Source organism: Panthera leo, chromosome A1, assembly GCF_018350215.1.
Source record: "Panthera leo isolate Ple1 chromosome A1, P.leo_Ple1_pat1.1, whole genome shotgun sequence".
Classification (NCBI taxonomy): Eukaryota; Metazoa; Chordata; class Mammalia; order Carnivora; family Felidae; genus Panthera; species Panthera leo.
In genome coordinates, this window is record NC_056679.1 from 155,987,723 (window position 1) to 156,014,593 (window position 26,871).

A 26,871-nucleotide genomic window follows, 5' to 3' on the forward strand; every position below is an offset into this window, starting at 1 on the left:
GTGTGATCTCTATATTAAGCATATTAACACGTTTTGTGTGTGTGTGTGTGTGTGTGTGTGTGTGTGTGTGTTTCCAGAGTGATTTTTACTTTTCCTTAAGCTGGAGCCTCTTTTCACAAGTACTATTTGAGTTCTTTGGATCATTCATCTTCAAAGTAGGAGAGGTTTCTATATCTAGACCGTTTTCATCGTCTTGTGGAAAACCACTGACAACAAATATACTGATTGATTTTGGAGTTGGAGTTTTTTCGAAGAGATTTTATTAGGGACTGTTTGGTAGAGGCCATTTTAAGTCAGAAGCTACCTACCCAAAATGTCTGCATTTTCGAATTAGTAATTTTAACATTATCTCTCAAGATATTTCTTTGGAGAAAGAATATTTGTAAGCATTATATCTGGAATTCCTGTACTCCAGAATCAGAAAAAAGAATGCAAAGCACTAATTTCTACGTCCCAGGATAATTAAAGCAGGAGATTTGCTATTTCTCCATAAAGAGAATTATGAAGTTAGATAGTGGCCTGGAAACCAGTGAAGCTGATTGCAAAATGAATATTTAAAAGCCCCTCTGATTTAATGTGCTCTTGTTTCCATTCCCGTTATTCTTTACAAAGACAAAGAGTCCTCTGTAAATATTGCTTTAAGGATTATCAGGCTTCAATTTTCAAATTCATCCGAAGGCCATAATTTAAACCATAATATTGGCTTTACAAATGTAAACAGTGATTGAACCCCTTTCCTTCAGCTAATAGGAATGCCAATGAAATTAAAGTCAATTAAATAATTGCTTTATTAACCTAATGTATTACTTCTGTAAGACATGCTGTGGCATATCCAGCCAGGAGGAGAGCTAGAAGAGAACAAACCTACATCAACGTAAGGAGAATGGAAACCAGCATATTTTAAAAACTTGATGCAGTGGGAAGAGTTGCAATCTTGATCCATCCATTTCTACGTTGTAGTGTAACACTGGCTAAAGATGGAAAAGTCCTAAGAGCTTTTAAAGGTTCTCATTTGATTTAGATTATATTTAGTAGGGGACAAATGATGTCTCCAGGTTAGGTCTAACTTGACTTTTCTCATCTTTCTGCCTTCTGGACACCAGCTGCAGGGAACTGACTTCACCTCCTCAGACTAAAGCCTAGTTGCATCTCTTAGTGACTCACTACTGCTGACAGAATGATGTTTAAACTTTAAACTCCTTATCAGAACTTATAAATCCCTTGATGATTTGAATCCTACTCACAGATCCAGCCTCTTTTACCACTGTGCTCCTTCCATCCTACCCCTTAGGAGGACCTTCAGCTCTCACTGCAGACTCTGCTGGTTCACTGATCTTTCAGGATGTAAGTTGAAATATCCCCTCTTCAGCCAGAGAAAACTTTTCTCTACCCACCTCTGTTTCCAGCCTCTTCCTCTGCTTCCCCCAGGCAAGTTATCCCATTTTTTTCTTTTATGATAATACAGAATTACGTGTTTATTTACTTCTAATATTACATACCTTGAGAGATTGGTTTTACTTATTTTGTAGATGTCTTTCTCTCCCACTGTGTTGTCCCCTTCCTTTACAAGGGCAGGACTAGATCAATTATTCCAACAATATCAGAACTTAGGGAAGTACCTGGTACCTATGAGTAAATAGGCGGGTATCTCTAGAAAGATACAGAACAAGTTCTTAGTAGTTACAGCCTTTCTTATAGCTCATGTCCCTCCTGCTCTGCCCCAAATTTTGTTAAGGTCCTGAGCACAAAAAAAAACAATTTTTTTTTCGTTTTGATTTTTTTTTTTTTTTTAATGTTTGTTTGTTTTTGAGCGAGAGAGAGAGAGAGAGACCACGCATGAGTGGGGAAGGGGCAAAGAGGGAGGGAGACACAGAAGCAGGCTGCAGGCTCTGAGGTGTCAGCAGAGACAGCTTGAACTCACCAACTGTGAGATCATGACCTGAGCCAAAGTCAGATGCTCAACTGACTGAGCCACCCAGGCACCCCTTGTTTTGTTTTTTCTGACACAGGTTCAGACTACACCAAAAGTACAGCCAGAGTTTGCTTCTTTGGAAAGCTTTTACAGATGTTAAGGATGGAAGAAGGAAGAAGGGAGGAAGCAGAGCAAAGGATTACCCTTCTTTGGTGCTGATATGCCTTCCATGTATATTATCTCATTTAATCCAAAAACAACTATTCAGAATAAATATTATCATTCCCATTTTTACAGTTAAGAAAACTGTGACTCTAGGGGCGCCTGGATGGCTCAGTTGGTTAAGCATCCAGCTTCAGCTCAGGTCATGATCTCGCGGTCTATGATTTCAAGCCCACGTCGGGCTCTGCCCTGACAGCTCAGAGCCTGGAGCCTGCTTCGGATTCTGTGTCTCCCTCTCTGTGCCCCTTCTCCACTTGTGCTCTGTCTCTCTTGCTCTCAAAAATAAATAAAACATTAAAAAAATATTTTAAAAAGAAAATGTGATTCTTTATATAATTTGTATCAGGCCACTCATCTGACCAGTTACCAAGCTGGAATTTAAATTTGACTTGACTCATTCAAAACTCAATTCTTTTCTTAAAATATGGGAACTAAAGAAATTTTAGTTCTACAAAACTGTAATGGCCCATTCTGTGAGTATTCTAAACTTGATGCAGTTTTGGTTTTCAACTTTAAACATGAGGATTCAGAAATGTTTGCCTCTCATTTCTATTATACTTAGCTTCATTTGGTAGTTATTCATCTATTGGGTATTTATTAGACATTTACAAAGGCCCAGCAATAAGCTGGACACTTGGAGAGTAAGCATGCCTGAGACACACACAATTTCTCTACTCAAGAAATTCCTTCACCATTTTCTTAGAGGCATTCTCATTCTGGAAAGCCAACCTACTTGCTATCCCATTTATGGTTTCTCTATTTTTTTTCTGCCTTTAAACAAATTAACCCTCATACAAACATATACCTCATAGTCTTTATATTAATATTTTTCCTGTTTTCTGTTCTTATTCCAAAAGAAATACATGCTTCGTCTTCTTCACGGTCAACAAAATCTACTGTTTATATAAGTAAATATTTAAGAAGCTTATGTATAGATTTTATACTATTATCACATAAATTGGATTAAAAAGGAGTGACATTAATTTTATAAAATGCTTATATATGTGTATGTATACACACACACATATATATACACACATCCATATATATATATGTACATATATGCATTTGCATAATCTTTAGAAAGTATTAGACTTTAAATGCACAGGTCAGAGTAAATTTAGTCTTTGGAATCTATTTAAATCAGAATGAAGGGACTTCCCAAATGAAAAACTGGCAGCTAGATGTATCAGTTTTCTATGTAACAAACCACCCCAAATTTAGTGAATTAAAATAACACAATTTATTATTTCTCACAGCTCTGAAGAAAATTCTGTTTGTCCTGCCTAGACTTACTCATGTGGCCCTTGGCAGCTCAACTGGATGGGCTGGGTCTCTGTCTGGCCTGTCATACTGGTCTTCTTCACAATATGGTGGTGTCAAGATTCTAAGACCATAGCCCCAGTGTAGGTATTAAGATTCTGCTCTTACCACATTTACTGATGTCCATTGACCAAAGCAAGTCATTTGGCCAAGCTCAGAGAAAGTGTAGGATGCTTGGAGTGGTGATTCATGGAGAGGCAATTATTCCAATAATCTACCACACTGAGTATCTTTATAACATACTTAAAATTATATCACATATACTTCTAAGGCTGAGGATATGCTTAATTAGCTACACAGAGCCTTGAGGATTCTGACGACTTATTGATGGATATACATCAAAAGAATATATAAAGTTTGGTTTAGAGATATATACTTACATTGAAGTGCTTCTCTGAATTTACAAAGAAACTACATATTAAATATTTCTCATCTATTGATTTTACATGCCTTTGGATGCCCACCACACGTTCACCTGTAGCTACTGAATCAGATGCTCAAGGCTTTCCTTTATTTCATTTTTCCTCAAATTCTAAGTGCCTAGAAGGACTGCTCATATATCCTGGTTTTTATTCAGCAATTAATATTCAACAACTCTCCATTCACCACTGTAAGCTGGCCAGTTCATATTACCTAGACTGCATGTTCTGGACAAGCACAGATCCGAATCCATATAAATTCCTAGGGCAGTTTATTATGATTCTTAAAAAGTAGAGATTCCAAAGCATCTTTTTAAGGTATTGGCATAGAAAAGGATATAGGACTTAAAATTAGAAAACATGAGCTTCAGCTTTATCACTGACCATCAAGTCACTTAATCTCTCAGCAATTTAGTTTCCTAATCTAGAAAAATAAAGCAATAATAATAGTAGGTACTTTATAACCTTATTTGGAAGATTAAATGATATGATTTAATGAAGGGCTGTGCAGAATTATACAAATGTATTACAGGCCTGCAGTGCCTTACCAGAAACCACTGAGGTCATTTTCAGAATTTAGACTTATTTAAATTTTAGACAGGTAATACAATGTATATTCTGTTTGTTAAGTAACATTCCTACCATAGTGTAGGATAGTACCCTATACCAAACACATTAATATATCTGCAGCAAAACATTTAAGTGGAGTGAATTAAGACTATAAATTTATAAAGGCTTTTTAGTTTAAGAGCTTTTGTATCTCAGAACTGCAGATAAGTGGGTTTCTATTTTATGTTTTTAATAAGTTTAGGCCATTTTTAAGTTTTAAAAAATGGTACAAAACCTTTAATAGTTAAGATTGGCTTTATATAGTTATAGATGACTCATATCTTTGTTTTTATAATTTTCTTTCCTTATCGATATAGGATCTTCATAAAGTAATGAATAATATTTACATTTGGAAGAAAAGAAGAGGGAAGAAGATTAAAAAACAAAAAAGAAAGAAGAGGTAAGAAGAGATTTTAAGGGCAATGAATGGCAGTGATAGTGAATGCATGATAAATAAGCCAGTCGGTAGGTGTTGAATTAGTTTACCTATGGAATATATAATCAGTGGGAAAATATACATGAAAAGTACACTGTAAAGTTAGGAAAGCTATGTACTGTGTGCCCTGCATTTTACTTAATATTTGTAGGGAAACATTCAATATAAAATCTCTCTGCCCTCCAGCACAGAGATAGAACTAACATGTAAAAATGAAGAAGTCATTGAGCACAAAGCGTTCTCCATTGTTTAGAAATTTTAAAAGGTATGGATATGAAAAAAAGGTCAGTATGGATAGGAGCTGCCAAAGAAGGTTTTACAAAGTAAGTGGTACTTGAAGGATACCTTCAGTTTGGATAGAGAAAAGATAACTGAGCAACAATGTCATGTTAAGCAAAGATAGGAGAGTAGTAACGTGTTCCAGAGGCAGAGAAGGACCAGTGTATATAGAACAACAAATGAATCTGAAATCATGCAGTAGAGCCATTTGTGGAGGGATATAAAAGCCTAGAGGGAATAGTTGGACTTGATGGATCATGTAATAGGAAATCACTGCAAGTTCTTGAGCTGAGGAATGAAATCCTGAATTAATACAAGCTTAGCCTGACAGTGAAATACAAAGGTGAATCATAATTGGGAGAGACTGGAAACAAGGAGGCTGTTGAAATAATCCATGCAGGCATATAGTAAGGGTAAGATTCAGCGAGGAGGGTAAGGAATTGTTGAATAGGAAGAAGAAAAGGTAAATTTAAAAATCTGGTTAGAAGGCATGAAAACAAGCAGAAAAGAACACTGCATTTTTAACCAGTACAGCTTCAGATTGGCAAACCAGTTGATGGGATTGGGCACAGATGGGAAAGAAAGAGGAGTCCACAGAGTAAAGGGGGTCAGGTGGGGGAGAGAAATGAAAACAAAAGAAAGCTGAGAGCAGGAAGTTATTTTTTAAAAAGCAAATTACAGGACCTAAACTCCCTTATATCTACACTGATAACTTTATTAGTGATGATTAATGTTCAGAAATGATGGTGACTCCCAAGTCATCACAACATTCTCAATCATCAAAATCATCAAAGAAAACAAATCTAACACAATGTACGCCAGGAAAATACAATAGAACACCGTGGTAACACATTTTATAAAGACTTTTCACCAAGTGTTTGAAACAAAAAACTGAAGTTACCTTAGAGTTACTCAGAAAATGCAACTAACCAGAACATACCCTTCCAAAGCATACAGGAGAGTCAGAGAACACTCAAATGGGAAGAGACTGTGAGGCGCCAATTTAAATTTGCAAGTATTCAGACCTTCCTAATTCATGAATAGTTAACATCTAGTTGTCAGAAAGTTCTTCCTTAAGCCATACTGATGTCTCTTTTAACTCCTATCCATTAGTAAAAATTATCCTCTAAAACAGCTCAAAAGAAGACCATCTTCCATGATAGGTGAATTATTACCTAGAGCCAGAAGTGGAAATTGTTACCCAGGAGACAGGCAGGAGAAAAACTCTTTAGGATGAGGGAAGTCTGCTATGTCTTGATTGTGGAGATACAATCGTACAACCAATTTAATCTAGTTTATTTGTATGAAATTACCAAAGGTCAGTTAAACTGTCCAGTTAAAATTTCAAAACCAAGACCGTCTCAGATGGTAGGTAAGAGCCCTTCAAATATTTGAAAATAAATATCTTTCTTAATTAATCCTACTTATATATTTGGAGATTTAAGATGGAAATACCTGATCCAGAATGGGGTAGTAAATTCGCTCAGCATAGACTAGCTAGGAGGATTTTGTTTTCTCTTTAAAGAAAATAATTACTCAAAAACTTAAATATAATAAATAGGAAACAAAATAGAAAATAAGTAGTTGATTTAATACTTAGATAACATCTCTTAGGTTACAATCATTCATTTAAGAAGATTATCTTCAATAGATTGACTCTGATTAGTTCCAAAGGTCTGGAAATTTTCTATGTAGTAACTTAATATTAGCTCAGACAATACAATGGTAAAGTTAAGTCAAAATGTTGAAGAGAAACTCTTTAAGAAAGTAAGTGGAAGCCAAAAGAAGAAATAGATTAGGCATTTTCATAGCCATATTGAGAAGGTGCCCTTTGGTTAATACATTGACTTGTATTCAGTAGATGTTTCTGTCTTTTACATTTGACTTTCTATTAAGTAATATTAGTAGTTTTGTATAAAGTTGATTAAATGGACCACTAAGGTGGATAGGGTTGGGAAAAAGGCATTTCAACAGGTACACAGAAAAGCAGACAATTAAGAACATACTTCTTAGTTGCTCTGATAATTACAACAGCAAAATCATGTTGTCCTTTTCAATGAAGCGTAATTTGTAAGCTTACTTAACTGCATGTTTCCCACCAGTCACTATCATATACATTATCAGGTGGGATTATTACAGTCTAAAAAATAAAGAAGAAAACAAAAATCACAGAAGTATTTCTATATGATTATATCCTTCAGTTACAAAAGCCAGCATCCTCTGACTACATTCTTAAGACAACAGTGTTTTCATTATAAAGGAGGCTGACTCACTTCTAAAACTTTTATATAGTTTTGGGCCTCCTGTGGCGTATTCCATAAAAAGAAAATATCTAAGTAGTTAAATGACTAATAGGTTTATATTTGTAGGCCTTTTAACTAAGCATGATTTTTAATCCTGTAGTTGAGGAAAAATTTGAGTACAAATCTTTAAAAGTGAAAGGATATAGTACAGGTAAGAGACCTCATGTAAATTATACCATGGCATTCTTGGGAAACCCCATATGTAAAATATATTCATATATATATATTGAAGTGTTATTTATATGCAGTGCAATTCATTAATTTGAAATGAATTTTAGTAATCTCATACAATTAAATTGAACCTCCACAATTGAGATACAGAAGAATTTCCTCATCCTAAAAAGTTTTCTCATGGTCTCTTTGTACTATCATTTCCCAATTCTGGTTGTAGGCAGTACTTCAACTACTTTCTGTCATCATACTTTTGCTTTCTCTAAAATTCATATTATTGGAATCATATAGTACCTACTCTTTTGTTTTTAAAATCTTTCACTTAGCACATTTTTTTTTGCTTTTTATTGTAACATTCTTTATTTTTAATATGAAGTTTATTGTCAAATTGCTTTCCATACAACACCCAGTGCTCATCCCAACAGGTGCCCTCCTCAATGCCCATCACCCACTTTCCTCCCTCCCACCCCCCATCAACCCTCAGTTTATTCTCAGTTTTTAAGAGTCTCTTATGGTTTGCCTCCTTCCCTCTCTGTAACTTTTTTTCCCCCCTTCCTTTCCCCCATGGTCTTCTGTTAAGTTTCTCAGGATCCACATAAGAGTGAAAGCATATGGTATCTGTCTTTCTCTGTATGACTTATTTCACTTAGCATCACACTCTCCAGTTCCATCCACATTGCTACAAAAGGCCAGATTTCATTCTTTCTCATTGCCACGTAGTATTCCATTGTATATATAAACCACAACTTCTTTATCCATTCATCAGTTGATGGACATTTAGGCTCTTTCCATAATTTGGCTATTGTTGAGAGTGCTGCTATAAACATTGGGGTACAAGTGCCCCTATGCATCAGCACTCCTGTATCCCTTGGGCAAATTCCTAGCAGTGCTATTGGTGGATCATAGGATAGATCTATTTTTAATTTTTTGAGGAACCTCCACACTGTTTTCCAGAGTGGCTGCACCAGTTTGTATTTCCACCAACAAGCACATTTTTGAGATCTGTTCATGTTTGAGTTATTAATTTTTTTTTTCCTTTTTATTGCTGAGTAGTATTTTCATCATAGGGGATATACCACACTTTGATTATCCATCCAACAGTTGATAGATTTTAGGGTTAGGGCTGCTTCTCTTTTGGCTGTTACAAATAATGTGGCTATGAACATTTGCAGTGACATCTTTTTTGGACATTTGTTTTTACATCACTGGACTAAAATACCAAGAAGTAGAATAGCTGAGTTCTACAATAAATATATATGTTTAACTTTATGAAGTACTTTCAGACTGTTTTCCAAAATGGTGATATTGTTTTTCATTCATACCAGCAATGTATGGAAGTTTCACTTATTCCCATCATCATCAACACCTACTATTGTCAGTCCTTTTAATTCTAGTCATTCTAGTAAGTATGTATTAGTATCTCATTGTGGTTATAATTTACACTTCCCTGACAACTAGTGATACTGAATACTTTTACCACTGTTTATTGGCCATTTGTCTATCATCTTTTGTGATGTGTCTGTTTAAATCTTTCCCCCATTCTAAAAATGTAGTTGTTTTTTTTTTCTTATTGAGTTGTAAGAATTCCTTATATATTCCAGATTCTAGCTTTTTGCCAGAAGTGTTCTGTGAAAATTTCCTTCCAGCCTTGATGTGTTTTTTTGTTTGTTTGTTTTCTTAACTATGTCTTTTGAAGGACATAGTTTTTAATCTTGATGAGATTTTAATCGAAAAGTTTTTTAATCGAAAGTTTTTAATCTTGATGAGAATCCATTTTATTTCTTCTTTTATTGTTTGTACTTCTTATATGTAATTTAAGAAAGTTTGCCTAAGCTAGTGTAGCAAAGATTTTCTCTCTTTTTTCTTGTCTTCAGAGGTTTAATAGTTTAGGTTCTCGTATTTAAGCCTAAGATTCATTTTGAGTTAATCATTATGAAAGTTAAGCATCAGGCTAATATTTCTCCACATACAGATATCCAGTTGAAAGGATTATTTTTTCTCCATTGAATTACCTTGCTACTTTTCTAAAAAATGAATTGATCATGTAAGTGTAGATTAATTTCTGGACTCTGTTGTTATCCATTTCCATATATGCCTATATTATTCATATGCCAGTTTTACATAGTCTTGATCTGTAGCTTTATACTAAGTATTCAAATCAGGTGACAACATTCCTTCAACTTTTCAACTTTGTCTTCCTTTTTCACTTTTTTTTTTTTTAAAACTCTTTTTTGGGGGTGGGGAGGGCTCCTGGGTGACTCAGTCGGTTGGGTATCCAACTTCGGCTTAGGTCATGATCTCCTGGTCTTTGAGTTCAAGCCCCGTGTCGGGCTCTGTGCTAACAGCTCGGAGCCTGGAGCCTGCTTCGGATTGTGTGTCTCCCCCATTCTCTGCCCCTCCCCTGCTCATGCTCTGTCTCTCTCTCTCAAAAATAAACATTAAAAATTTAAAAATAATAAATAAAAATTCATTTTTATAAAGTTTATTTATTTTGAGAGAGACAGAGACATTGCAAGCAGGGGAGGTACAGAGAGAAAGGGAGAGAGAATCCCAAGCAGGCCCCCTACCTTCAGAACGGAGCCCACCAATGAAGCTCAAATCCATCGCCTGTGAGATCATGACCTGAGCCAAAACCAAGAGTCAGCCACTTAACCGGCTGAGCCATGCAGGCACAGGTACCTTTTAAGGTAAATTTTAAATCATATCAGTTTCTTCAAAGAATGTTGTTTGGATTTTGATTGGGGTTGCATAGAATTTAGATACCAGAGTATATAGAGAATTAGCGAATTTAATGTTTAGGTCTTGAACATCTTTTAAAAAAAAATTATTCCTGAGTATTTTTATGCTATTTTAAGTGGAGATTTTAAATTTTTTTTCATGGTTGGGGCACCTAGGTGGTTCAGTTGGTTGAGGGTCCGACTTGATTTTGGCTCAGGTAATGACCCAAAGGTCATGGGATCATGCTCCATGCTGAGCTTGGAGCCTGCTTAAGGTTCTCTTTTTCTCTCTCTCTGCCCCTCTCCCCTGTTAATGCTCACTCTCTCTAAAAAATAAAAAATAAATAAAATCTAAAAATTTTCATGGTCAATTGTTTGTTACTAGTATATAGAAATACTGGTTTTTATCTTGACCTTGTATCCTGCAATCTTCCTAAACTTATTCGTTAAATTTAATAGCTATTTTGTAAATTCCTTAAAGTTTTATACCTATACCATCGTGTCATCTGCAAATAAGGATAGCTTTATTTCTCCCTTTCCTATTTGCATGCCATTTATTTCCTTTGTCTAATTGCACTGGATAGGACCTTCAGTAAACATTAACTAAAAGACATCCTTGCCTTGTTCTTGACCGTAAGTATTATGTTAGCTGTAGGTTTTTCATAGGGGCCCTTAATCAAGTTGAATAACTTTGCTTTTATTACAAGTTTCTGAGAGTTTTTATCATGAAATGATTTCATCCAAGGTTTTTTTTCATCTGTTGCAATGACTCCATGGTTTTTCTCCTCTACTCTTATGATATTGTGAACTGCACTGATTGATTTTCAAGCACATGTAAGTAATTTCCCCTGAACTGGAAAGTGAAGGATAGAACATAAGGACATAACACAATAATTACATTAATAATGGAAAATGCAAACATGTGTCCTAATATTACTTATTTAATACACTTTTTTTTTTTAAATCATCACAAAAAGATCAAATGCTACCTATCTGACTTAGTATCAGTTGGGACAGGACCTACTCAAAGAGGAGAAAGTAATGTTTTCCTTGTCTAATTTAAAATTTTTGCAGGCTTATTGAAAGTACTCGTTTCCATTTGTTTTGACAGTACATTAAATAGTTGACAACTCAATACTGCATGTCATTTTGTTTTTATTTCAAGTCATTTGTCTAAAATTACCTTTTTTTTTTTTATTTAGAAAAAGAGCTTGTCTTCAGGTAACTTGTTTGTACCTGATTATGTAGGAAAACTGAATGCCCAGCTAAAAGTTTTACTAGTGGTTCCATCTTCTTTATAATAAAAACAAAAATATTTCTGTGATTGAATTTAACTAGTATTGGGCTACCGCCTGATGCTTTTGATTCTATAAAGTTTAATTTCATTCTAGGGAGAAAACATTTCGGTGATTAGGGGCAGGACTAAGCACCCATCCCCACAAAAAACTGCACATAAAATGAAACAATTCATCATGCAAAAAAATAGCCTCCAAAATATACAGTTTCCTGAAAGGTAAATTATAAAAGTATGCATTTACCCAATCATTTTAAATACCATAATTATACAAGCTGCTCATCAAAAGACTTTTAAGACTCATTAAAATCATAAAACAATTCTAATTAAATCCATATTTAAGTTCCTATAACCTACATGGTACTTTAAATCAAACAAGAAAAGTTATATAAAAGATCCAATTAATTGTAAGTTTTTGTAAGAATTAAAGCCTAATTACTCTATGATTAAGTTTCTCCAAAATGTGATCATCAATGGCTCTATTCAGAAGAATTAGCCTTCTGTACCCCAGATGCCAGCCAATGCGGCAGCCCATCTTTGACACCAGCAAACTTACTCGTCTGAAATCAGCACGACTGGGGAAACTTTACCTCCACCCCCAAGGGGGATCCAAGTGGCAAGACCAAACAGAGCCACATATTTTATACAGATAAATGTCTCCCTATCTGCAGAGGTCCTTATCTGATTAAATGGATTTGTATTCATTAGCAAATTAAAAAAAAAAATCCATCCTCAGAGCAAGTTTTGGAAACAATGGTCATTTCAGAGATTCCCAAGTTGGTGGTTAAAGATGCATGAGAAAACAGTAAGATTTGCAGCTTAAGGAGAAAGAGAACTAGGCCTTTAAAGGGGACAGCACTAAAACATTTCCTTCTAACCATGCAACTCTTCTTTCTTACTTAGCTACTTGAAATGTTTTTCATTTTTATTAGCCCAACTTCCCACGGGAAAGAAAATAAAAAAGCTCTGTGACATCGCCGCCTCTTGTGTGTTCTCTGAAACTAATTAACCCTATGAAGTTATTAGGGCAGCATCATTTTTTTCTATGACATCACACAAGGTGAAGGTCACTTCTATAATATTCTTGCCTTCATTCATGTGGTGCTTACCCCACAAAATATAATATATTGTAATTTCCCCAGTGCCCTCATAGCCAAGTGATTAGTTATTATGGTACATAAAAAGTTCAGACGTACAACATATGACTTATAGCCTCTATTTCTGATAATCTAATTTTCTTTTATGGTAAAAAGAAATTTACTATTTATGTTTTATAGATTGTTATTTTGAGAAAACGACTATTTAAAGTTATCTTCATATGGACACTTGCTGATTGCACAGCATCTGCAAGCTGAAACATCCAAATGGTTGAGATATAAAGGCAGTTCTTTATCCAGTTGACAAGAACTTTTTCTGAACCACCCTTGTCTGTGCAAGTGGCAGAATGGTTAAATTAGGCTGGAGCTACCTTCCATCTACTCCCCAGACATCAGAGCAAGAAATGGTGGTTCTTGGCAGATACAGCTGAGTTCAGGTTCCTTCTGCAGCGAGATTTCCTTCCCGTCAGGTACACTGTCCCTGACCTGAAAAACCCCTGCCTCTGCCATAAAAACATTTCCAGACTTTATAGATGTGGAATTGGTTTTCCTGCATGTTTCTGCTTTTAGAGAAGGGATCTTTTAGAGCCATTACCCTTAAATTCCTGTAACAAAGTTCCTTTCTCCTTCTCTGCTTATGACTATGTTGTCTTCATTTTAATCGTGCTTGCATTTTATTAAATGAATGCCAACTGCAGGTGGTTATATTAAAAATGTTTTCTATTCTAAGAGAGAGCACCCCATCCTAGTTGATTTGAAAGATTCTTCTGAAGGGTAAGGTCAGCACACAGTCATTACAAAGAGGAAATATGAACAGGCTTAGGTTGGTGAAAGAATAGGTGGTCGATTTATCCTGCTCCTGGTAAAGAGATAAAGACATGAAAGAAGCTGCATCTACCAGAGTAGACTGCCAAGACCCAAAGGAAGCCTGTCTGCCTATATCGGGTGTAAAAGGGGACCGTACTCATGATGCCTAGTGGTCAGAATGCTGCATTGGTAAGCCACAGAGCTAATAGTAATCGCTGTTAACTATTCAGTACTTACTAAGCACTTTATATATATTGACTCATTCAGTCCTCACCATGATGAAGTAGTTAATATTATATTCACATTTTGTAACTAAAGAAACTGAGGCCCTGAGAGGTTAAATAATTTGTCCACACTTACATACTTGTAAATAACAGAGCAGGGATATGAACCCAATCAGTCTGGCTTTAGTATTTATGCTTTTAAACATGCATACTGCTCTTTCAATTCTTTCTATTCTGTATTTATTTAATTGAATAGCAAATACTTAATTGCACTTTAAGTATGTCAGGTACTCATCTAAGAATTTTATAGACATTAAATCTACTTAGTTCTCACAACCCTATGAAATATGTACTACTGAAATATTTACTATGTATTATTCCCGTTTTTCAGAGTAGAAAACTAAGGCACAGAGAGATTGATTAATTTGCAAAGGTTATGAAACTACTAAATGGGAGAGGCTGGGTTTGAACCAAGACGGTCTAGTTCTGTTTATTTTCTTCTGTTGTTTCCTAGTACTTTGTAAAGTCTTTTCTTAAAGATTTAGCCTGTCCCAGTTGTTCTAAGGGTGAATAAAATTAGTTGTTCTGGACAAAACACAAAAAGAGGTGTTATGTGAGTCTAGGCATCAGGATGTGGAGGCAGGAGATGAGGAGCAGAAAGAAAATCATCTGTACAAGTGAGCCCAAGGAAAAGGCAGAACCAACAGAAGCAGAACAGATGGTCAACATTCTTCCTCCAACAATGGTTCTCCTTCCAGGGCTCACTTTGGGTATACTGGTTTCATTCTTCTTCTTCTTCTTCTTTTTTTTTTTTTAAAGTTTACTTATTTTTGAGAGAGAGAAAGAGAGACTATGTGTGCACATGCTTGCAGGTTAGGAAGGAGCAGAGAGAGGCGGGGCACAGAGGGTCCAAAGCAGACTCCACACTGACAGCAGAAACCCAGATGCGGGGCTCGAACTCAAACCATGAGATCATTACCTGAGCTGAAGTCAGATTCTTAACCAACTGAACCATCCAGATGCCTCCGGTTTCATTCTTCTAAGGGAGGAGCAGCTACTCATAGACCACCTCCTTTCTTTGCCCTCCTCAGGCTTCTGGCTACCCCCTCTTGCTTAAAGGCCATTCTTTCATTGGCCTCCACACCACTATCCTAGCTTTTCTCCTAATATTCTGACCACCCCTCTTGTGGATTGATTTTTGATTGGGCTTCTTCTGCTTTCTACTCTGTAACTAGATAGTATCCTCCACACACTCAGTGTTCGGTCTGTGCTCTCTCCTCTCTCACTGACAGCTCATTGGATTTAACTATCACTGTGAGGCTGATGACCTCCAAATCTTTCAAAACGCCCTTTCAAACGCCGTTTCAAAACGCCAACCCTCCCATCTCTAGCTATGCAAGACGTATTCTCACTCGGACATCTTGTTACCTCAAGTCTTGGAAACCCAAAATGAAGCCAATTGTCTGTCTCCAAACATCTCCCTTGCCATCTGCTCCTGTCACTGTCAGGCCACAGCAGTGGAACTGATTGGCCTCACCTCCTAACTTGCTGTTACTCATTCATGCCTCTGTTTCTGCTCAGGTTCTTTCCCCTAGCAAGGTTCCATGTTCTTACTCCCTGCTATAGACTGCATGTTTGTCTTCTCCCAGAATTCATACATAGAAACCTCATCCCTGATGTGATGGTATTTGGAGGTGGGACCTTTGGGAGGTGAACAGATCATAAAGATGGAGCCCTCATGAATGGGATTAGTGCCCTTATAAAAGAGGCCCCAGAGAACTCCCTTGTCCTTTCCACTATGTAAGGACACAGTAAGAAGACAGCTGTCTGTGAACCAGAAAGTGGGTTCTCAGCAGACACCAAACTGCAGATGCCATGATCTTATACTTCTCAGCCCTAAAAACATTGAGAAATCAATGTTTGTTTTTTATTAGCCACCCAGTTTTTGGTATTTGGTTATACCACCCCCAAACAGACTAAGTAAGACACTCTTTAATCCTCTCCATATTTATAGACGCTTGTTAACTTTCTACAAAATCTTTTCTGATTACTTCAGCTTTCAGTGACTCTAAACTCCTTCACATTTAATGTCCGTATTGCAAAATGCAACATCTAATTAATTCTGTCTTGCGTTTTTTTCCATGTATCCATCTGGGTCCTAAACTAATCTTAGCTGAGCATATATACTATACATCAGGACTGTGGTACTCTCTGCATTAAAAGAATTATTCAGCACCATCAAGTGGGATTTATTCTTGGGCTGCAGGTGTGGTTCAGTATCCACAAATCAATCTACATGATTCACCACATTAATAAAAGGATAAGAACCATATGATCTTCTAGCAAAAAAAAAAAAAAAAATTCTAGCATTTTACAAAATACAGCATCCATTCTTGATAAAACCCTCTATAAAATAGGAATAGAGGGAACATACCTCAACCTCATAAAAGCCATATACGAAAACCTCATGGCTAATATCATCCTCAATGGAGAAAAACTGAGAGTTTTTCTGGGCAGGAACAAGACAAGGATGTCCACTCTCACCATTACTATTTAACATAGTACTGGAGGTCCTAGCTTCAGAAATCAGACAACAAAAAGCAATAAAAGGCATCCAAATTGTCAAGAAAAAAGTAAAACTTCCACTATTTGCAGATGACATGATACTCTATATAGAAAACCTAAAAGACTCCACCAAAGAATTGTTAGAACTAATACATGAATTCAGCAAAGTCAAAGGATATAAAATCAATGTACAGAAATTTGTTGCATTTGTATGCACCAAATATGAAGCAGCAGAAAAATCAAGGAATTGATTCCATTCACAATTGCATCAAAACAATAAGACCTAGGAGTAAACCTCCCCAAAGAGGTAAAAGATGTGTACTCTGAAAACTGTAGAACACTTGTGAAGGAAACTGAAGAGGACACAAAGAAATGGAAAAATATTCCATGCTTATGGATTGGAAGAACAAACATCGTTTAAATGTCTATACTACCCAAAGCCATCTACTCATTTAATGCAATCCCTATTAAAATACCACCAGCATTTTTCACAGAGATAGAACAAACAATCCTTAAATTTGTATAGAACTACAAAAGACCCTTAATAGCCAAAGAACCCTGAAAAAGCAAAGCAAAGCTGGGGGCATCATGATTCCAGACTTCAGGCTATATGACTAAGCTGTAGTCATAACAGTATGGTACTGGCACAAAAACAGACACATAGACCCATAAAACAGAAACCCAGAAATGGACACACAACTGTATGGTCAATTAATCTTTGACAGTGCAGGAAAGAATATCCAATGGAAAAAGTCTCTTCAACAAATGGTGTTGAGAAAAACAGCGACATGCATAAGAATGAAACTGGACCACTTTCTTATGCCATACACTAAAAAGAATTAAAAATGGATGAAAGACCTAACTGTGAGACAGGAAACCATCAAAATCCTGGAGGAGAACACAGGCAGCGATCTCTGTGACCTTGGCCAGAACAACTTCTTAATACACATTGTCACCAGAGGCAAGAGAAACAAAAGCAAAAATGAGCTATTGGGACTTCATCAAGAAAAAGCTTCTGTACAGTGAAAGAAACAACAAAACTAAAAGGCAGCCTACGGAATGGAGGAAGATATTTGCAAATGACTTATCTGATAAAGGGTTGGTATCCAAGATACATAAAGAACTTCTCAAACTCAACACCCAGAAAACATATAATCCAGTGAAGAAATGGGCAGAATACCTGAATAGACATTTCTCCAAAGAAGACATCAGATGGCTAACAGACACATGAAAAGATGCTAACCATCACTCATCATCACAGAAATGCAAATCAAAACCACGATGAGATACTACCTCACACCTGTCAGAATGGCTAAATTTAACACCACAAGAAACAGCAGGTGTTGGTGAGGATGTGGAGAAAGGGGAACACTTTTGCGCTGTTGGTAGGAATGCAAACTGGGGCAGTCACTCTGGAAAACAGTATGGAGGCTCCTCAAAAAGTTAAAAACAGAGGAGCACCTGGGTGGCTTAGTTCAGCATCTGACTCTTGATTTTGTCTCGCATAATCTCATGGTTCATGAGATCAAGTCCTGTGTTTGGCTCTGTGCTGACAGTAGCAGAGCCTGCTTGCGATTCTCTCATTCCCTCTTTCTCTGTCCCTCCGCTGTTCTCTCTCTCAATATAAATAAACTTTAAATAAAGAAAAAAGTTACAAATAGAACTGCCCTACGACCCAGCAATTACACTACTAGGTATTTACCCAAGGGATACAAAAATACAGATTCAAAGGGATACATGCATCGTGATGTTTATAGCAGCATTATCAACAATAGCCAAATTGTGGAAAGAGCCCAAATGTGTCCACCAACTGATGAATGGGTAAAGATGTGGTTATATATACATATAATGGAATACTACCCAGCCATCAAAAAGAATGAAATCTTGACATTTGCAACAATGCAGATGGAGCCAGAGTGTATTATGCTAAGTGAAATATGTCGTTCGGAGAAAGACAAATACCATATGATTTCACTCATTTGTGGAATTTAAGAAACAAAACAGATGAACATATGGGGTGGGGGAGAAATAAAGAAAAAAGAGGGAAACAAACCATAAGATACTCTTAAAGATAGCGAACTGAGGGTTGATGGAGGGAGGGAGTGGGGGAATAGACTAAATGAGTAATGGGTATTCAGGTGGGCACTTGTTATGATGGGCACTGGCTGTCGTAAGTGATGAGTCACTGAATTCTGCTTCTGAAACCAATATTGCACTATATGTGAACTAGAATTTAAATAAAACTTTGAAAAGAAAAACAAAAAGAACTGGGGGACTGTCTGAACGTCATTCTACCAGATCTTCATTATAGCTCTATGGGGTCTCATTCTCAAAATTAGAGATAAAAATGCTGAGATTAAGAGAGAGAAAGTGATTTACTCAAACTCATAGGGCAAAACAGCACAGGTAAACTTCATACTCATTTCTGTCTGAGGACAACTCAGATCTTTCCTCTTTGTGTTGACTGAGTCCAATTTCTTTAAACTAATTTTCTAAATCCCTGAGTTTGATTTCTTGTCCCTATGAAAGAATGTGGGTTATAATCTGGAGCATATGTGCAAGTATTATCTTCAGTCTTTTTCTAGACAACACAAGGCATAAATAAATACATACATGTAGCATCAATGATTTCCACTTAAAAATCCAGTAAGTTCTAATATACATTTTAAGTTGATTTCATATTAATGTAGAATAAAATATATAATGTTTTAAATGTTATTCAATTTGAAATATTTGAGAACCATTAAAGCACATTTATGCTACAGTCATGTACAGTACAAATTTGTATAAAATTAATGTTTAAAAGTCTGATTATTTATAGAACCTCAGACAAATTTAATTGCCAGTCATTGATTTATAGCTCTCTTTTTGAAGCTTTTTCTTCCTTAACAGGATGTGGCTGCATTCTACCTAGTGGTTTTACTGATGGATAACTTAAAATAGTGCGAGACGCTGTTGGAAATCTGTGCCCTGCAGCCTGATCACCAATGGCCAGCACCTGCATCTGTAGAAGAGGGCTGGCTTCAGGCTGCTGGAATCTACTCTGCCAGTATGGAACAGTCCAAATAAAACAGAACCAGAGCTTGAACTCATGACCACTGACCTCTGACCTGGATGAAGTTACACATCTCATTCTACATTTACCATATTAAACCAATCCACAAAGAAAAAAACTTCCTAGAACAGTATAACTATTATCTCCTATTTCTATTCCTTGTCTTTCTGCTTCCTTCTATAGAAACTCCTCTTCTTGATCTGTCTTCCCCTGCTATGTTCCCCACTAATAGAGCACATTTCCCTCACTCCTTGGATCTACTACTTCCCACGACCTTAAGTTGTCAACTTCTTTGAATTTTTAAAGATCATTCCTTTTATTAAACTATAGTAGCATCTGCATAAAATGTATTTTACCAAAGCATGATCTGTAAAACCTAAAAAATGAAGACAGCAAGTGTTTGAGGCTATGAGGGTGACCCAGAGAATCCTTGGTCAATACAAGGACAGGAGGCAGCAGTCATTGGGTAAGGTGCCTTTCTTTTAATAAAATGCACTAGGGACTCAGTGCCCATAGCCCTGTTCTCAGCATGGCCAGGAGGAAGCGAGCATTTACATAGCTACTCAACACTGAAAGGCTACTGTCAGTTGCATCTCTTGCAACTAAAATATGAATGTAAGGATTGTCAAAATGGGGAGAGATGTAGGTGAGGAAGAAGAGAAACATCACAAGGGGAGTGTATGTAGATTAGATGTCTTGTCCTGCTGTGCTACATTTGCGGTACATGAACACAGGAAGGGGAGGACACATCTCTGTATTGTTTGCATGTGCTGGGCTTAAAAAATGAGTATTACTGTGCTTTTAAGGTAGGTTATGCCAACGATGTGGCTTAATTAGTGATTTCTGCCAATGTCAGGGTCCTGGCTAGAGAAGGAGGAACAGGCTATTAACACCTGCAATGCCAATGCTTTTTGTTTCTGGTTAGAGAGAAGCTCCTGCACCAGGGAACACACCAAAGCAGATACCAAGGACTGGGGAGAAGGGTGTGGTTTCCCAAATAGACGTGTAAATATGGCAAGAGTTGGTGCCTTTTTATCTGAGAGTTGGTGCAATAGAACCCAGTGACTCAGTCAATCTGGGAAAGAGCCTCAATGCTGTCAGTTAAGTCACCATTTCACATGGAGCTTTGCTGCAATTTTCACTGCAGTTTTTGTTTGTGAACTCAGTTAACTCGTATGGAACATTGCTCCAGCTGACTAGACGCAAATGATCCTGGTTATCATATCGTAACTCTCACCTAACAGAAACTTGCTTTTTTTTTTTTAATGTAAGTTCTATGCCAAGTCACATGCTCTTACCAACTGAGCCACCCAGGCACTCCAAAATGGTGACTCTTTACAAAAAATAAATAAATTAACTCAATGTGGGGCTCAAATTCCCAACCTCAAGATCAAGCGTTGCATGCTCTACAAACCGAGCCAGCCAGAACTGTTGCTTTTGAATGTTCTGTCTCAGAGCCTGTTGTTCTGAGACAGTGGTCTTCAATTCAGAGCATCATGGGTGGCATTTGAGTATCATTCCTAAGATATTGGTACCACAGTTCTGTTTTCTTAAAACTATCCCTGTCTGTCCTCACCTGAACAAAGGCCCTAGTTTTAATGATGGTGTCCACATGTACACACAGACATAAAGGGTTCATTATTTCTAATCGAAGAACAGAAACTTAGAGAAATAAAGCATTACCTGCCATTTTCGTGATCAACACTTGCAATAGAGAGCATAAATGCTTCACTTTACAGAAATAGCTAGACCTTCGTGAACCCTCCCAGTGATTAATTAGGAAGCCTGTCTTACAGATTTTTCTCTCAGGTGTAGTAACCTTGTAGCCCTTACCATTAAGAACTAATAAATAAATGCTTGGTTAAGCATAAACAGGGTGATAGGCAGTGAAAGAATGATGATCTTGGTTTTTATGCAATATGCTCACTCTGTCATTTTACCTTGGAGGACAAAATAATATACAGAACCAAAAGTTACAAAAGCAACTACAGTGAGCAATTTGTTAGTATCCACTTAAAAATGTTAATAGCCCTCACTATGAAAGATCTTTGTGGTTAATCATGTAATATGATTAATTCTAAAAAATTCATGATTTTAAGAAAGTGTTTCAAATTTTGCAATTAAACTGAAGATATGTACTAGGTAAAGACATCTAGAGGGTGATCAGATGTTTAAATTTACTGTAAAAATAGGAAGTAAACTAGATCACAAAGCAAGTACTCAAAATCACATGGAAGCCTGCCCATTTAGCAAATATTTGAGTAGCCGATTTGCACAAATGTTGTAAGTGACCTATCATATTAAACACAACTCCTCATCTCCTTCCCATATATTTTATGCCAGTAAACCCAGATAACTGCCAAAGAGTCCCATCATCCTTTTTAAATAAACTTTAGAAAGTAGTATGTCAAGCTGGGAGCTTTGACAATCATGAAATGTTATCTTAATCTTCAAAATTTTAACTTCTTTCATGAACATGACAATAAAAAGTAGTTAACATCATTACAGCTTTGCAGTCAGAATCCCACAAACATGACAGTGTACTTAGAAAAAAAATTCAAACTAGCTGATGACAAAATATTTGGATAACTATCTGAATCTATAAATAACTAATTCATCCTAAAAGGATCTTTAGAGCAGCAACAAATTATTTTATAAAATCTAGGACACAATATGTGAGATCATTCACTTTTGTTCCTGGTGCAATGTGGGTTATGAAAATCTGATAAATTTGTACTTCTTTGAAAATTGCCAGCTCAGTCAAGAATTTCCCTTAAACCAAAATAGTGACTTGAGACATACACAAAAATATATTCTTTAGGTAGAATAAAGAGTTCAGATCTACGTTTTGCTCTCTCAAGCCCACAAAAAGTATCTCCCAAAGATGCTGCCTTATATCTTGAATAATTCCTAAATAAAAAATTGCCGATTTACTTGGATAAGAGAGCCCTGGATTAGGTGTGAACAGGGAGTAAGAGAGCTACCTAAAAATATCACAGGTCTTTGCAAATCCTCTTTCTGTTACACAGAATGTTAGCATGGCCCTTGCATTCAAACAAATGCAAAAAACTAAAGACCATTAAGTAAACTGTAAGCTCTTTTTGCAAAAAATAACTTTAGCTTTCTTTGTAATTCTTCCAAAGATTAACATGGTGCCGCTGTGAGCTTCCTACATACACTGATCAAATGGGTTTTACCTTCCCCCACCCAGGAACAAATGAAAAGGAAGAAGATCCAAAAGACAACATCAGAAAGATGCTCCAGTTTTCTGGGTATTTAATTAATATTCACTTTTCTGGATATTTAAAACTGTTCATTAATAAAACTATTTATATGCTCTCATCTATAGAGAGCAGTTAATAGTGACTAAAATCTCACTACCCAGAAATAACTTCAATATTTGGTGAATGTCTTTCTAAGCATCTATGTTCATACAAAAACATAGAAAAATTTTTAAATAGGATAATTCTATAAATGATGGCTTTAATAACAAATAACAAAAAAGTGAAGTGAAAAATGGACTTCTGAGAACTGTTTCCTCACTGAATTGTTAGAATTCCTTAAAAAATCCTTTAAATTTATTTAAGAAAAAAAAATACTATGAAAGAACTAGAAGTGGCTGAAGTCCTGCTTAAAAAGCATCTCTTGAAAGCAGAAGGAAAAGGATATGCTGACACATCAGTGGTCCTGCCTACCACTTCCCTTTTTCTCCACTCTTCAGTAGTTTATGTATGTGTATGGGCACACTTATGTATGTTTTTACACTTTCAGGATTTATAACATTCAACTACATATCTAGATTTCCATAATTGTTTAATCTTAGCAATTTTTATCAAGTGTTTTATTTGGATTCATCTTTTGCTAATAATAATTATCATGGGTGCTCCAGTCCTTAAATTCTTACCTGCTTTAGAATGTTGTCTTTATATATGAAAGATAACTTGCCTATGAATGAAATTCTTAGATCAAATTTTTTTTGCCCCTGGAAACTAACAGGCACAGCCCCACTGTTCTCTGTCATTAAGTGTTGCTTTGAAGAAGTTTAAGACACACCTGGTTTTCTCCTTTATCAGACTTAATTTCTCAGGCATCTCTAAGATGCCCAAGTAATTTTATCCTTAAATACCAGAAATTACATTAGCATATGTTTTGGTGTTGATTATTTTGTATTAAGTTTTCTCACATATAAAGGGCCTTTGGCAATATACAGATCAGATCTTTCTTTAGGAATGTTTTCTTATATATTACATCATTTTTCATTCCATTTGTTCTGCTATTCAGAAATTTTTTGGTTGTTGAACCTCCTTTGTCTGCTATATCTATCATTTCCTTTATAATAAATTTTATAGTTTTATCCTTATTTGGTTTGTGAGATTTATCTTCCACAATTTAACTTCTCAATTCTGATCCCCATGACTTTATTTTCAGGAGTATACAGTTGAACAACACAGAGGTTAGAGGCACAAATCCCCCGCAAACAGCTGAAAATTCATATATAACTTTTGACTCCCCGAAAACTTCATGGAAGCCTTACCAATTATATGAACAATTAATGTGTATTTTGTGTATTATATGTAACATGTACTGTATTATTACAATAAAGGAAGCTAGAGAAAATGTTATTAAGAAAATTCTAAGGAAAAGAAAATACATTTATAGTATTATAAAAAGAAGTGGTTTGCACAGTTCAAATCCATGTTATTGAAGGGTCAACTATATATTCTAATTTTTATTGCCTTTAAGGGGGCTTACAAGTCTATAATGATTTCTACTTTTTCCATTTTTCCCGGGTTTTCCAGCTCAGTTTCCATTTTATGTCATTGTACCACTTTTTTGAATTGTCCTTTGATTGTTTTCAAGAGGTCATGTTGTCTGTAATTTCTTTGAGACTCTGGAGAATTATTTTTTTGAACACTTCCTGTGTTTCTCTGTGCCATCCTTCGTCCAATGTATACTCTTCATTTGTCTTTCCTTTTCCCTTTTTCCCCGAGTTTTATGTGTAGGTCATAGTTGGGTTTTTCATACTGATAAGGTAAACTTTCTTAAGGACAGGCTATTTCTTTTTGTTGTTTATTTGTGCTCTGGCTTCTTCAAGCCTCTCTGAAATTAATATATAATCTGATTATCATCAAGAGTTCTTCTGATACTTGCATCATGAATATCTTGAGGTCAGTGTTAACAACCTTTCATCCAATGCTTCAGTGTTTCTCACACATCAAAGGTTTCCCAAAAACTCCTACCATGGGCTGGCTGATTCTCATCTCTCTTCTTTTCTCAGTGCTTATCTATCACACTCCTTCAGGCTCCTCTGAAAGTCTAATCACTGTTCATCAAACATTTGTGGGCTAACCTTTCACTCCACTTCTGTCTCCAAGTGACATGTGATGTTTGTGAAAATAGTTTTAGGGCATTAATACACCTCTGGAATGGAGGACTAAGCAAAGGATCAAATTGACTCTATTTTATTAAACACCACGTTGCTGTTCTTTTTTGGTTAGAGAAGTGGAGAGCGTATTTTAAAGGTAGTGTCCTTCTTAGTTCTTTATTTTGACATGGTTATATGTTTTTGTATCAGGGATTATCGTGTTTCTTTTACTCTCCAATTCAGATATTGAGTCAGCAATGTTCTTTTCTCCTAATTAGGTTTTAGTTATATCTAGGGGCTCCCTAGGTGCCTGTGGCCAAGAACTCTAATATAAATAAAAATGCAATATAATTTTCTGTTCTATTATCATTATCAACTGAGTTAAACCTACTGAGATGACTATTAAGCTGCAACACAAACTTTGTGAAATGTGTGGTCCCTGAAAACATTTTTTACCTCAGTCCTAAAACGACCGAAGTTGTCAGAAAGGGGTAAGCTTACGTATCACCTTCTTTTTAAAAGCATACTTTCCCAGACCTTCAGGACTTTTCCAAGCCACTCTGCCCTGGCTGTAGTCTGCCCTAATTATCTTTGGCAGTGAAGGAAACTAAGAGGCATCTCCTCAGCTCCTGCTCCTCATCTAGAGTGTTGTAACTGAAGACAGAGGCAGATAAAAGGCTATTCTTCTAACTAGAACAAGTTTGGCTTGAGTTATTTTATTTTTTCAAGTATTATATTCTCAAGTATCCTGCAAACATTCTTTCCCTGTATTTCTGTGGTGCCCAAACAAACAGGAACATCATAGATAAAAGGGGGTTTTAAAACAATAACCACAATCATACAACATGGTAAGTAAATAATAACATATTGCATATTTGAAAGTTACTAAAAGAGTAGATCTTAAAATTCCTCATTGTGAAAAAAAATTTTGTAACTATGTATGATGACAGATGTTAACTAGACTTACTGTGTGGCGATCATTTGGCAATGTATACTAGTACTGAATCATGTTGTGCACCTTAAACTAACATGTTATATGTCAACTGTACCTCGATAATAAACAATTATAACAGGCTAAGGAGACATACTGTTTTCACGACTGACAAAACTGATAGCATTCATCCACTTTTGTGTCTCATCTTTCATGTACTTCCACAATATAGGGAGGCTCCAAGTAAAACACTTCTTTGCTTTACAATCAGGCTGAACTTATTCCTTAAATCCAAACTGTGGCTTCCATGTTTTATGCTTTATTATGGTCTATGATATTAGTATTAAATCAAATCAGACATAAACAATTATAGCCATTGACAGTTAATCATCATACAAAGCTATCAAATATGTAAGTCCATATAGTTCATGGTATTTTTTTTAAAAAACTAAGAATATCTAAAATACTTACAAAACAAATGGTTTTTAGTAACTCTACTGGTTTGTAATACTGTAATGTACTTTATTTTCCAGCATAATTAATACATTTTAAATATCTGTTTCAGCTCAAGACTTAAAATATTAACAAATATTCTTTCAGGGAAAATATGATTAAAGCAAGCTTAGAAACTCTAAATCAGAGTAACATTTTACAGACAAACTGCAGTTAAGTAAAACAAACAAATAAACAAAATAACAGGCCTCATGTAATTTTGCTTACAGGGAAACCCATTCCAAGATTCTAATGAGCATTCCAAGCACACAGTAAGAGAGAACCCTTATCTTTGTGAATGACTTCAAAGTATAAAGCTTGGGTTTGAATTAACTAACATCTATTATTCAACAGTTCAGTTCGACAGACATTTACTATACATATAGCACAAGGCACTGAGTTAGGTGGTATGAGGTATAAACAGACATAGAAGTCAGGCCCTAAGGAGTGAACAAGCCAGTAACTAGGAGATAAAGCATGCGTACAGGTCACTGCAATAGCAGACAGAAAGTGGTGATGCTATGAAAGGTAAAAACGAAAGGCTGGGTTAGCAGAGAAGCCGGAAGATTCACTTTTAGCTGGGAGTTAATGGAGAAGGCTTTGTGTAGGAGGGAGCATTTGAGTTGAACCTCAGAGGATAGGAAAGATGG

General features: G+C 36.0%; 1 long non-coding RNA gene across 1 annotated transcript; it reads left to right on the forward strand.

Annotated features, from left to right (window-relative positions):
• Positions 1–26,037, forward strand: LOC122222821. The gene is made up of 7 exons (XR_006203893.1): positions 1–1,344; positions 3,394–3,544; positions 4,803–4,885; positions 12,963–13,778; positions 19,271–19,899; positions 22,577–22,705; positions 23,862–26,037. It is a non-coding gene; the product is annotated as an uncharacterized LOC122222821 (long non-coding RNA).
• Positions 26,038–26,871: the final 834 nt, after the last annotated feature.